Here is a 13,904-nt window from a genome sequence, read left to right on the forward strand (position 1 = left end):
TATATATATATATATATATATATTAAGATCCTTACCTAGGTTAAAAATAAAATAAACTGTATTTTGCACTATTGCATCCCTGCAGACCTGCATATTTACACACTATGGCCCAATCTGAATTCTTCCTTTCTCTCTAGCCCTTCTCCCTTCCCCTTCATTTGAAGAGGGAGTTTAAGTGTAATTTTTTTTTTAATCCGACCCTCCAAACAGAGGGTTATAAAGTCCTTCCTGTGCAGTGAGGCTAAACCGGTCACACTGAGAAGAGGTTTACATTTAAAAGTAACTAATGACTTTTGGTTTTAGCATGACCTTTTTAAAGTTATAAAACCACTGTTGTTATGTATATTCAAGCGCTGGAAGCTCCGCACGAATGCTAGCGGACTGGCGATTATTGATGGCGTCATCGACAAAAGTGACGTCTGAAATATGAGACAGAGTTTTTTCATAACTCTCCGATTGGAGGGATGAATGAAGGGGAAGGGAGAAGGGAAGATTTCGGATAGGGCCTATTCTACCTCATTTTTTTTCTTTCAACTTCTCACTTTACACATTATAGTCTTATGTTTCAGGTTTTTTTTAATCTTGTCACAATGTAAACTGTAATGACAATAAATTATTCTGATTCTAAAACATCACATAACGTCTTCTTTGGTCCACTAGTAGACAGAATTGATGTCAATGTTTTGACAATCACTTATAAACTGCAGCAGACCTTGCAGCCTGCATTGAAATTGATCAGGAAATAATCAAAAAAATATATTTTTGTGGAAGATCAAACAAGTAAATTGTATTTATGGAACATGGTTAGTGGACACATTAATTTTATTAATAGTAGGCTATGCATCTCATGATGGCATGTGAGGCACTTCTTCACCTGCCTCCCCTGACCGCACCTTCCTAAAGGTGAGGTTCATATTTCAAAAAAATGTATATAAATATTTTTTTTTTATCAATGCAGGTCATCATTTGTTATCTTTAGACTTACAATTTTCTTCATAATGATAACATCAACAAAAGATTATCACCTTATCTCTCAGAGTTTTAAAGGCTGCATGTTTTCCTCCCTCTTTCTGGCTACTGTAACGACTTTTTGCTCTTTACTTGCTTTGTTCCGTTTCTGCCTTAAGGTGGCCAGAGATAAGACACAACTGTCACAGTCTGTTTAAAGTATGTTGATTTCTATCATTTGGATGGTGACACTAAACACACTTTCCATTTGCTGCATTAACACTTAAAGGACAGCAGTTGGAAATCAACTTCTTAGGTTTTTTTAATCCAAATCTTTTCACCTGAAACACAGAACTGTTCAATATATTATTATTATAATAATAACAAAAATAAAAATAAAATATCCTTTTAATGTGGTTTTGACAAAGGGTCACTTTTTTTCCCCTTTTTTTTACAATTATAATCAAAGACTAGAAGACCAAAAATCCTACTATCGTCTTTCTCTGGGCTACTGTATCCCTCCATGTTGTCTCTTTGGCTTTGAACAAAAATTCACACAATTTGAATAGCAGTTTTAGTTAATTTATTTTAGTTCATTAAGATTATGTTTAGATTTTTAACATGTCAAATATCCGAGCAAAGAGATGGTAAAAGATTCAGTGTACTGAACATCCATCCATGCTTCCATTTATAATGTTAGAAAATCAACTTTTCTTACATTTTTAATTCTTTTTTTTTGTTTTAACTTGTCCTGTCCAACAGCTGAGCCAACAGATGTGGGCTGAGAGCTTCTTGTGTTGGGCAGATTTTACACAACAGGGATTTATTGAGTATAAACCCCTGTTGTATTTCATGCTAAACTTTATTTATATTGATTATGTTTTATTTTATTTATTTATTTATTTTTCTTTGTTGTTGGACCACATTTTTAAATTTTTAATTCAAGTCAATCCGCTGCAGCAGGAGGAGGATCTGATTTGACACAGAGGGGATTTTATTTTGAAAGGAACTTGATGTTCTGCTGACAAAATAAAAACAAGTCAAAGTTGGTATTTGTTGAAATATATAACCCTGTTATAATTCAATTTATGTGAATGTTTAAAAATTAAGTTTTATAAATTAATGAAATCTGTGCTTTCCCACAATCCTATTTGATTCAATGTTAGCATTGGTGTAAAAAAAAACAAAAAAAAAACTTATAAAGTTTAATTAGGACCACTTCAACCATAAATACATAAACCTGACAAATTTAAATGAAATTAATTCCAATTTTTTCATTTTTAATATCAGATTCTTATTAGTTTTACCGTTTCTTTTAAGACTTTCTTCTTATGTTACATACAGGAAAAACACATGTTGACCCAATAACTTTCTTTCTTTTTACCCAGGACTCCCTAAAACCCGTTTTGGTTTCATCAGTCTACTTTGCTTTTGAGGAACGATGTTCCTCTTTTCCGCCGCCTGTCAAGCCTATGTCCGTTCTTTTATTTTGTAAACTGTCTGAGGTTTGAGCTTCGAACGAAACTCTTCAGAAACATTTAAACTTCTTTATCTGAATTCCTCTGAATCTCTTTGTATGTAACTTCGGGCTGTTTATTTTTACAAGCCAATTGGTAAATTCGCATGACCCAACGGGCTGTTTTATGAGTAAAAAGGGTAATTAACTCCCGTTAGTATGAGAAAGTGTAGCCACTTGATGTTGCACTGTGGGGAATTTCCGATCAATCAGAAAAGAGGAAGCCTCAGAAGTGATGAAATGAGCCGTCAAACCTCTAGAACCAGAAATAATTCCAGTTTCCTTTTCATTTATGATAACATGGCATAAATGCAAATACATCACTCCACAAACACTCAGATTTGAGATCGATAAGTTCAGCTAAAAGAAGAAGGGCTTATTCAGCACTGATTTTCCACCAGATAGTTTGAAAAATTGGGCAAGAAATAGTAACTGTGTTGTTTTGGAAGCAGAGACAGAGCTCGTGCTGTTAGAGAGGATCTTTGTTATTTCAAGAACATCTGCTGAAAATGGGGTTTGTTATGTTTCCTTTTAGACAAAATGAAATTCACTGAAGTTTTTTCTCAAGATGGAGGGCATATATAAAATAATGTAAAATTAAAACTGCTTAATTTATTCTTCAGGAGTAAAAAAAAAAAAAAACAGACAGAGAGAATGTAAACAAAGGGAAGTAACGAGGCTTACTTCCATGCCGACAGTTCCTCCCATAACTCAAAGGCGAAATTCTGATGAACTCCTGCCACTCTGCAGAAACAATGTCCTTGAAAACGACAGTTTTTAAATTTTTTTGCCAAAAATCGACATCATTATAAAAGAATTTTGGGAATGCTTTAACTGTAGATGTCTTAGATGTTTTTTAATTGTTTTGAGCTATCGTAAAAGTTTTTACCTCAACTCTGAACACTTCTGTTTTAGGGTTGGGGCAAGTTGTGTAATTTCTGCTTTCGGCTGATGATGTCAGACAAATGATGTCATTTTTTTCTTACTCTGTAAACTTGATTGGGGTCACTGGTCTGGACCGGGCCCTAAAATATTGGTTCTTCACTTCAAAACAAAGCCAGATTTCTACTTTCCATCATATTGGTAATTATTTTTCATTTCATTTTATTTATTTATTTTTCTTTTTCCTACCATGGTGTGGACATGTGTCAATGTGCGTTCCACAAATTTTCTCGAGTGAAATGGATTTTTTAGAAAGTGCTATACAAATAAAGTTTGATTTGATTTTCTGCCTTAAAGTCCCTCTTTTTTTCAAAGTGATTCCATCACTTTTTGCAATGGAAAATGTTTAAATGTGAAAACATTAAGATAATTCAACGCAGATTTCATGTTGTAAAGAACTGGCCTCCTCTCTGTGAGAAAACATTTTTCCATCCAAATCTAAGAATTTGGTTTCTAGAGTCATTTAGACTAAATTAATTAAAAAGAATTACGTTTGTTTTTCTTTTTTTTTTTAAAGATTTCATAAGACAACACCATCTTTGGTGCATTTTTAATCTGGAACACCCTAAGGCTGTTAAATATTGTCATCTTTGTTGTGATTTTACATTTTCTATGTTGCAGGCACTCATCTTGTTTAACTAAACTACATATTTTTACATTTTTTCTTCACAAATACTAAAAGATTTATACATTTTGGGAGGATATAAACGTCTAAACATGCAATATGATAAGAAAGTGTGGTCACACGTCAACTTTTACCTGATCCCGTTTCCTCAGATGATGATAAAATTATAGAATTTAAGGCTTATATTAGAAGATAGGGGAAACTTGGTCAAAAAAACACATACAAAACATTTAGTTACACTCACTTAAGCAAGTATTTTTATCTTCTGAGCTCTTCATTGCTGGATTTTTTTCTCTTTTCATGCTTGTCTTTGTTGCTCAACCTGATAAAAAATTCTAGTATCTTCACCGAAATCTGATTTATTAGTTTGTTTTTAATCCAAAAGTGGCTTCAGCAGAAAATGTTTCTGCTTTCATACTTTCCCGCAAACTTTTTATGTTCTAATCACGTTAGAAACATCACTCTTGATGTTTTTTTGTAATGTGAGTCTAATGCCTTGAAGACCTTTAAACCCCTTTTTAAAATCTTACAGCTTTAATTAAAACAGAAAGCAGAGCCAGAAGAGCTGAGAGGGACATTTGAAGGGAAATCTAACCCATGAAAGACAGAAATTGCAGTGATGTAGCAAAATGGGTGCAGCTCGCTCATTTCAGTAATGACCAGAGGAATCCCCGGGAGACTCACAGATACAATCATGAATAAACAAGGCTGATGGTGGTGAGGAGCCAGACATTTACATGAGGTGGTTTTCGTAGAAACACAGTTTATAGAAGCTGTTTATCAGATCTGCTGTTTGAAACTGAGATCCAAAGACGTAAATTAGTAAATGTGTTTCTGACTTTCTAATCGGATGGTTCTGCATGAGATGGACAGCAACCCAGAAATAAAAACAAAAAAGGGTCCGTTCATTAGGAAACCAGATGTTTTAATACACTGTTTGAGTTGCTTGGATGAAGGAGTGTGCCTCTTGACACTCATTGTGGCATCCACATGAGGACAGATCCACAGCCATATAAAAGAATGGTCATTTGTCACGATCTTGGGTGCTTTTTATTGGTTTTTACAGGCTGCTCCTGATTAAATGCAGCTGATTTCATGTGGTTAATCATGTTACGTTGGAATGTTCTGTCTAGTTCTAATTTTTGTCTTCTTTTCTGCATTTGGGTCCTTGTCCAAAGCCCAAGCGCTCATCCTTTGTTAGTGTGACAGAGGACTGGGTTAGACTTTTGTGCAGTTGTTGTAATTCGTGGTGTGATTTTTGATTATCTGATGCTACAATCATAGTAGGCATGTGTTGCACATTCAAAAACGTACTACATGCGGTTTCATGAACGCGCCGGAAAAACAGAGACTTCTTTTTTTTTTTTTTTTCTACTAAGAGTTGGAGGAGGCTTAGTGTGACACGTCAAAGTGGTGCAAATCTCACAAATCTTGCTTCATTTTTTTTTCTTTCTCAGATCGATTCCAATACATGAAAGACTTGATGTCATATAATTCCAGCCGGACACAAACCACAATTATTCATTTCTCCTCCATGATCATGTTTACAACTATTAATTAATTTATATTTACTGTGCCGTGGACTTGACCTGCAGGTGCTGCAGGTTTTTGAGTTGAGTTGCTAGCCGTAAACTATTTTGAATTATGAGTTTAAATGAAATTTACATCAGACACTAATGCAAAGGGAGTGTTTTATCACATGCATGATATTTTTGATATATTTGTCTTAAATTAATAGGAAATTTCCTGCAAATCCAGCCCTCTTCTTCCACCCTCAACCTGTGAGAAACTGCTTTTCTGTCCCTAAAACAAAGAGGAAGTGAAATTTTCTTCATCTACTTTCTCACCGTCAATCCAGAACAAAATCTAAACATGTGAATATTTCTATGTATTTTGTTCTGGATTGATTTACCCATCTTTAACTCATCTCTGCCTCTGCATTTGTGACTATCTATACTGATTACCATAACCCCTTTTTTCTATCACCTCACACCTTTCTTGCTAGAACTTCACTCACTTCTTGTTAGTTTCAAAACATGACTCCAAATCCTTGAGGCTTTTAAGTCCATTCATAACCTTTCTCCTCCAAATCTGCCAAATCTCTTCCATATTGCTGCTCCATCTCACTGTCTCAGATCCTCCTGACCTTCCACCTCCATGTGTCTTTGGTGTTTTCACACCATAGGGAGCGGCCTCCCCTACTGACACCCAAACCACACATTCCTGTCATGCCCTGAAATGAAAACTCAAAATGTCAGATAACAAAAAAATATTTTTGTTATATTTCATCTGTTTTATTTTTGTTTTATGAAGTTATTTATTTGTTTTGAGTCAATCAAGCAAAGAAATGGGCAGCAGTTAAAGTAGGCTATCGTTAAGCAATCAAGCGAGCAATCAAATAGTTTTACATCTTTTTATCCATCCATCCATCATACTTCTTACCTAAAAGTGTTCCAAAATATGAAAAAAGTCAAAGTTCAGAAATAAAAAGCAAAATAAACCACTTATACTTGGTTTGGAAAAATAAATAACAAAATCTAAATAACATATGAACATACATCTTATGGAAACACTGAGTCATTAAAATTCTGAGAAAGCACTGGAGAAATAAAAACAAATACATATAATATAACAATATTTATGTAACATAAGTTTAAAAATATTTAAAATCCAATGACTTATATTTAACAGATTTAACGTACATAACATTGAATAGAATACATTCAAGAAAAATAACAAAAATCTAAAATATGACCAAAAAAAATTAAGAATGCATAAATTCCGAGCAGAGGTTAAATAGAGTTGCTTTAAAAACATTTCCACGGTATTAGAAACTCTCAGGTCCTCATGGAAGCAGTTTCACAGAGGAACTTGGAGCTCTCTGTAGTTTTTTTTTTTTTTTTACCTCCCTCGGAAGTTTAGAATAAAAGTTGACGTGACAAACAGAACGGACCAAAACCATCAAGAAATCTAAAGACACAGAATCTTAAACGCAAGCATCTCAAAGCTGTAACGGCAGTTAAGTCAGCATGTAAGTGAATAAGGATGAGTTAAAAATAAAGAGTACATCTGTAAATTTCCTGCCAAGCTTCCACCTGCGTCATCACTCACAGAAACTGTTAACCACACATTTCCATCATCTAACTTTTGATCTGAGTCAATTCGATTTTACACCGTGAGTGACCCCTAATTGTGCTGAAGACTTTGCAGAACTTAACCTTAAATAAATGTAACCTTTTCAAAATAAAAGGTTTTTACTGCATGTGCATACACATAAAGGTTTGTCGGGAGCGCGTCGGTGATGTCTTGTTGGTTCCGTAAACAAGGCGTTTGTGAACAGGATGTTTGTTCTTAATCACAAAGCAGTGTGGTGGTTTGAGTCAAAGCACTCTAAAAACTTGCAGAAATGCACGTCTGTGGCCTGAAGGTGAAGTTTTTGGAAATTAAGTTGAATCATAGATTCGAAAAAAAAAAACCTCCTCTGTCGCCTTTGACCTACATTGTAAACGGGTGCCAAATCAACCGTCATCGCTCTGATAATAAACACCTGGCTAGTGAGGTCATGTTTGAGCGCCGATTTATAATGTGTTATCACTACATCCAGATTGTTGGACGGCAAAATTAATTCTTTCATTTTACAGGGGAGTGTATTGCCCTTTTCCGAGTACCATAAACTGAAAATTTCGACCATGAGTAGGTGTTTACATCTCATTTATCCATACAGAGGAAGCATTCAGATCCTCTCTGGAGGCAGGTAGACAAACAGAAGACTGCACTTTCGCTGCACCTGTGGGGTCAGAAAGCAGATTAAGTGAAACCCTTAAAAGGCTGCAGACTGCTCTCCAACAGCACAGGAGGAGCAATACTTTCCATGAGGCCATGTGTAAATCTACTTAATCTGTCTTTCCTGACTGTACGCTGAAGACAAATTAGCTTCCGTGGAGCATAATACAATTTTCAGACAGGGAGATTTGGTAAATGCCAAATGACTCACCTAGCATGTCCCTTTCCAGAAAGTGGTCGTGGTAATAGATCAGATTCTGAGTTTGATAGGGAAGCTGTGCAATTTCCTGACTTTGTTTTTTTTTTTTTTTTTTTTTTTACACCCAACTAACATAATAAATTGCTAATTAAAAAAAAATAATTTGTTTTGATTAATATAAAACTCAGGAAAGTGACTAAAATGTGTTAACCACAGTCTGATTTTTAAGGTAAATCATTTAACATAATTTGGATGATAAAATGACCATGGTCATTTAAGCATTATTAATTTAGTTGAATAAAATTGATTTTTGATTATTCTGCAATGGAAGCAATTATAAGATTGCCATTTTTGTAGCTTTGGTAGGTAATCCAGATCTAGGTGTGACCAAATGAGAAGAAAACACAGTTGTGGATTTTTAGTATTTGTCATTACTACTTTAATGTAATCTGTTGTTCCTTTTTATGGACCAATGTTAAAATGCAGATTTTTTGTTTTATGATTTATACAGACTGGGAAAGTCCGTTGGTTCAGACTGAAACCACTTATTTTTTTCAGATCAAGCTCTGAAAATTGCGTTTAGTCTGTATTCAGACTGACGACTACCAAAGATTTCTGTTTCGGACCAAAACTTGTAAACGAAACCACTTGACTAAAGATTTCTTCAGTCATTGTCCAGGAATTACAAGACGGGTTAAAACAACAAGAGAAAGTTGGAGGCACAGCACTTTAAAAACCTTGTCGGGATAAAACTTTGTGTTTTGATTAGCAGTCTTGAACATCAGGAACAACAGTTTTTACTTGTTACTTTGGTACGGTGGAGGCAGATGGTTACTGGGAAGAACTGAAGTTGAGTCTGATTGGAACCGAAAGATGGATCCGAGAGCAGTTCCTGGTCCCGAACCAGAGCTCGCTTGGGTGTATTCAGACTGAAAATTTGTTCCAGTTTATCGGGGAAATTATAAATTTTAAATGGCGTATACTTGTATAGCGCTTTTTCTACCTTCCTTGGCGGCAGTCTGAATACAGACCAAACTCAAGATTAAAGACTCGGTCTGGACCAAATAAGCGGACTCGATCCGGACCAACAGATTTCTGAATACACCCTTAATTGGAAAGAATTTAATCTAATTTAATGATATTCCAAAAGGATTCCAAATTAATTTGAGTTTGAGAATCTGAAATTAATATTTTTCGCTTCTTCCCACTCCTTTTCAAGCAATCAATCAAACTCGACTGACTTACTGTCCTGTATTTTTCAATCTATGCTTGAAATAAATCAATCAATCAATATTGCCTGCTCTGATGTATTGAATGCATTTTCATAGATGTTAGCTGTAGCAAAATAAACCATTTTGTTGCTACATGAAGCTCAAAAAGTTGCTTAACCTAAACAAATAAATTCAATAAAAAAACCAAAAGTGAAACTAGAGCTATTGTAAACAGGCCCCGAGAGAAACTACCAAAGAACAAATGAAGAGAAGACAAACTGAAAGAAAAATGCCACAGAGTGGATCCTTAAATAGAAAAAGATATTGAACAGAAATTTATGAGGAGAAAATATTTTTTTTGTTTATAATCCATTTTGATAATCGATTTTTAATTAGGGATAAATTAGAGAACTTTGTCATGATTCAGGCTCAAAATGAAGTTCAACAATAAAGAAAAGTGGTTAGCCGGTAGAGAAAGATTGCAGCCACTTCTGGTGTACCACATGGCTCTGCACCAAGACCACTTCTGCTAATCTAACCTTAAACCTGAAACAAGTCTCACACAAAAGATAAAAGCAGAAGAGACACAATGTTCTAAATGCTCCAAGCTGATCAAACCATTCCTGTCTGGTCCCGCTGCAAGAAGTAGGTTATTGATTTTACTGATTTTGACCTCCTCAGTTTGACCTACTTTCTCAGAAATTGTGAAAAATCCTAAAGCCACAGAATACACAAAAACAAAAACATGTCATGCATTCTGTGCATTTTTACTTTTCAAAAAGGTAAGAAATTTGTTCATTTCTTCTAATTTTGTTCATAAATTCAATTTTCTAAATAATTTTATATAAAAAAACTACTGAGCTAATAATATGTCTTCAGTGAGGTTCCCAATAATGGATCATGTGTTCTTCATGTTGCAGCCAGTGGGATCACTATAACTCAATTAATACATTTTTATGAACATTTGACAGTAGCATTGCTTTGGATCTATTCTCTTCAACATTTGGAAGGGTAAAGTTTGGTTTACTTCTCTAGTGGAGATCTTTACTTTCCACGTCATTTTCATATGTTTGGTCCTGGTTTACCAAACTGTCTCCTTTTTTGTTTTGTTTGGCAGGTGCAAGCTCCGGAGTATTAATGCACAATACATTTTCAAAAAGCAAAAGTGAACCTAAACGATTTTTTTTCTCACATGATTCAAAATGCATCTTAATACACGGTCCACAAAAGACTTAAGGAACTTTGTGGTGATACGGTACAGTCCTCCCTGTCACTGGACTGCCTCCAAATGTGCCCAAGAGGCCAATGACCCACGTCAAAAAATCGTCCTGTTGCCGTAAAATTCGATTTTAGAACGTCTGGGGTTAAATGGTGGAATGTAAAAATGTGACTACATTTAAAATGCAGCTGTCTGGCCACCTGCTAAATTTGTCATCAATCAAACTCAGTCTGTATCATTCATAAGTAAAAGGAGGCCATGTGGTGCTACTTTAAAGACTCCAAATTAATACTGTATTTTTATAATTATTGATGATTTTTTTTTTTTTTTTGCACTTGTGAATCTCTTATCTGATGATTTCATAGTTAGTAGTGCTTTAAAATGTAAGAGATTTAAGGTTTTTTTGTCAATTTATAACTGAATCCCACCAGTTCAATTAAATGAATTGCCTACTATTATGTGTTTTTGTGTGTGCATAAAAAAATTCTTCAAAAATTTACATTTTGTTGTAGTTTCACTTTAATGTTGATATTGTCCTGTGAGTGCAGACGTTTGGGAGTTTGCTGATAAAGCGCATTTTTGGGGGCATGTTTTGTGCCTAAATATGGACTAAACACGTACAAAGTACAAAGAAGAAAGAAAGGAAAAGGTAGATTATTTAAGTAGTTTTAACATTAATAATAACTTTTTATTGAAAGACTAAATCCAGTTTTGATGTCCAGAGATCTGCTTTTTGCTTATTTTTTACATTAATATTCATTAATACACATTTTTCCAGTAGTTAACTTTCCTTATCTGTTTCTTAAGGCTAATCTTATCAAAGATTAGCTTGAGCAAAATGAATCTGCTTCCTAATAATGCTAAAAATATGCATGGTGGAAACATCTGCAGATCCTTTTATCGTACTTCTGTAGTTGCTGGTTATCAAGAGTTGTGCGTGGGACAAATTTGGGATGTATGACTAAAACAGCTCCTTCGGATCTCTGCTTTCTTCTCTGCTTCACAATCTCTTCAACTACTATTCGTTGTCTTTACTTACCCCAAACCATCCCCTCCCAAAAGTTATCACTACATGTTTGAACCCCTATTTTGAAAACTTTGGGGTGAATGGAAGTTGGCGAAAAATAAAAATCACTTTGAAAGCGAATAAAAAATCAATATTCACCCTTGTAGAAGAGTTTTTAAAAGTTTGTGTATTTAAAGATGAATAATGACACCACAAGATGAAAACAAGTCCCGTTCTAGCCTGGGAAACTCTGAGACATTTTTAAGCTCCCTGGAGAAGTAAAAGCACCCAGCCCACATCACTCCCCAACCTCCGTCGACCTTTTCGTTTTAGCATGAGCTCAGCTATGCGAAACCTCAGATTCCCCGTTAAATTACTCTTCTCATGAGATTTAATCAAAACACCATATAGCATGCAACATGTACTGGCCGCTGAAGTGCACGAGCGCCTCAAGCCTGAGTGTATTGGAACACTTTTTGTTTGTTTTGCTGTTTATACATTTATAGCCAACGGGTGTGTTCTTATAGATGTACAGATAACTTAGCATTTGCATGCGAACTTCTACATCCGCTCTGTTTTACTAACAGTACTCCTCAAGGACAGAGCGCTGCATTTATCTGTTTTTTTTTCTACAATTCTGGGAGAAAAAAAATGATCTTATCGAACTATCAAACACATGTTGGAAAAGGAGCGAAGCGCTCTGGGGAGTCAGTTTACTCCCTCGTTTCTGTGAAGCAGATCCGGTCAAAAGGTGGAACTTTGAGGATGCAGATGTATTTTAACATCAAGACAGACAGAAAAGTGAAAGGGAGAAGAAGTGAAACAGAAAGAGGATCAGTAAGCTGTGAATGGATGCTGATGAAGAGCGGTTTTGGCAATCTGCTGTTCTGACTGGTTGTGTGAAGTCTGACTTTTGGAGAAACTCCTACGGGATGAATTTTCCCTGGAGAGTCATTTGATTGTGATCAAACGGTTTCCACTTTCAGAAAGTAGGGGGAATAGTTGTTTGATGTTGACATGGCAACAGAATAAATAGCTTATATAATATTTTTTACATTTTTTTCATATAATGTCAACATGTTCATTGATTTCATTTTTTTTTAAATATATTTTGTAGAAAAACCTAAGATTTTGGTGCACAACCTAACCAAAGCTGAATTTTGAAAATGTATATCACTTGCATCTCATGCATTCTTTGGTGTCTTCATTGAAAGTGCAAAAAAAACCAAGAGCTTTGTTTTTATGCGGCATTCACACCAGATGCGATTTATGCGTCAGAGCCATCGAGTTTCAATGTTAAAGGGGCAATACCGTGAAAAATCAACTTTTTGTGCTTTTAAGTGTATTACACTGTTCAATCATCACTATAAAGAACTCCAACGCAGTATTTTGATCCGGCAGCCCCTTCAATACCCACAAAAATGAGCAGGTCCTCACATGCTGACATCACAAGTGGGGAACCGCCCCCTCCAGGAAGCATCTGCCCCGCCTCCAGGCTAACACAAACACTTTCTCCAAGAAGTTAGTGGTGATCAGCTAGCTTTGCAAGCTCCCCTCCTCGTGCACGTTCGTGCAGACGCCGGCTGTCTGTGTTGTGAGCCAGTTTAGCAATAGCTAAGAAAACAATCATTTGGTCTAGTGTTCAAACTTCGTATAGTGGCATAAGTCAAAAAACATGCCAGAGAGGAATCTGCACGACATGTTGGGACGGATCATTATTTCAGTAAATCCTGAAATTTTCATCTGGTGGTGTCTACACTTTTTTTAACAAGTTTCACTGCAAATTGGATGTTTTTTTTTGTGGGTGACACGCTGACAAGGAGAGCTCTAGGATGATGTCATGAAGTGGGCGGCATCCTCAAGGAGCGAAAGGCGGAGCCTTATAGATCGAGTCTTTTTACTACAGCGTATGAAGAGTTAGTAACAATAACTCATTTATAACTCATATTTCATAAATAATTTGTTTCTTAAAGACTTAGGAAAATCATGGTATGGCCTTTTAAGACAATGTATATAAACACTATCTGAGGTCCTGCGTCATGATTTCGGCATCAGGGCGAATCTATTCAGCTTTAGGCGCGTGACGTTTTCACTTAGAAAAGTTACAATTTTATAGCTCAAGAGGCTTTAAACACTTATTCCAATGGAAAAATTGGATGTTTTTAACAGGTTTTTGTGACATTTTTGTTTTTTTCCTCAAAATTGTGTGTTTGAGTGTCCTCTGTAGACAAATAAACAGGCGGGTCCAAGTCATCCCTGCTCCGCTCCATTCTGATAGACTTATCTTCTTTGTTATCCTCTTCCGAGCTGGAATCTGGCTCCAAACTGTGCAGATATTACTCGCCAATTTTGTTGTACCAGTAGAGTAATGTTGGGGGTGTAAGGGTCTGTAAGTTAGCAGTAGAGCGTTTAAACAGAGGGATGATGGGAAGTGGGGGTGGGGTTACTCTGGCCT

Source organism: Oryzias melastigma, linkage group LG12 (assembly GCF_002922805.2).
Source record: "Oryzias melastigma strain HK-1 linkage group LG12, ASM292280v2, whole genome shotgun sequence".
Classification (NCBI taxonomy): Eukaryota; Metazoa; Chordata; class Actinopteri; order Beloniformes; family Adrianichthyidae; genus Oryzias; species Oryzias melastigma.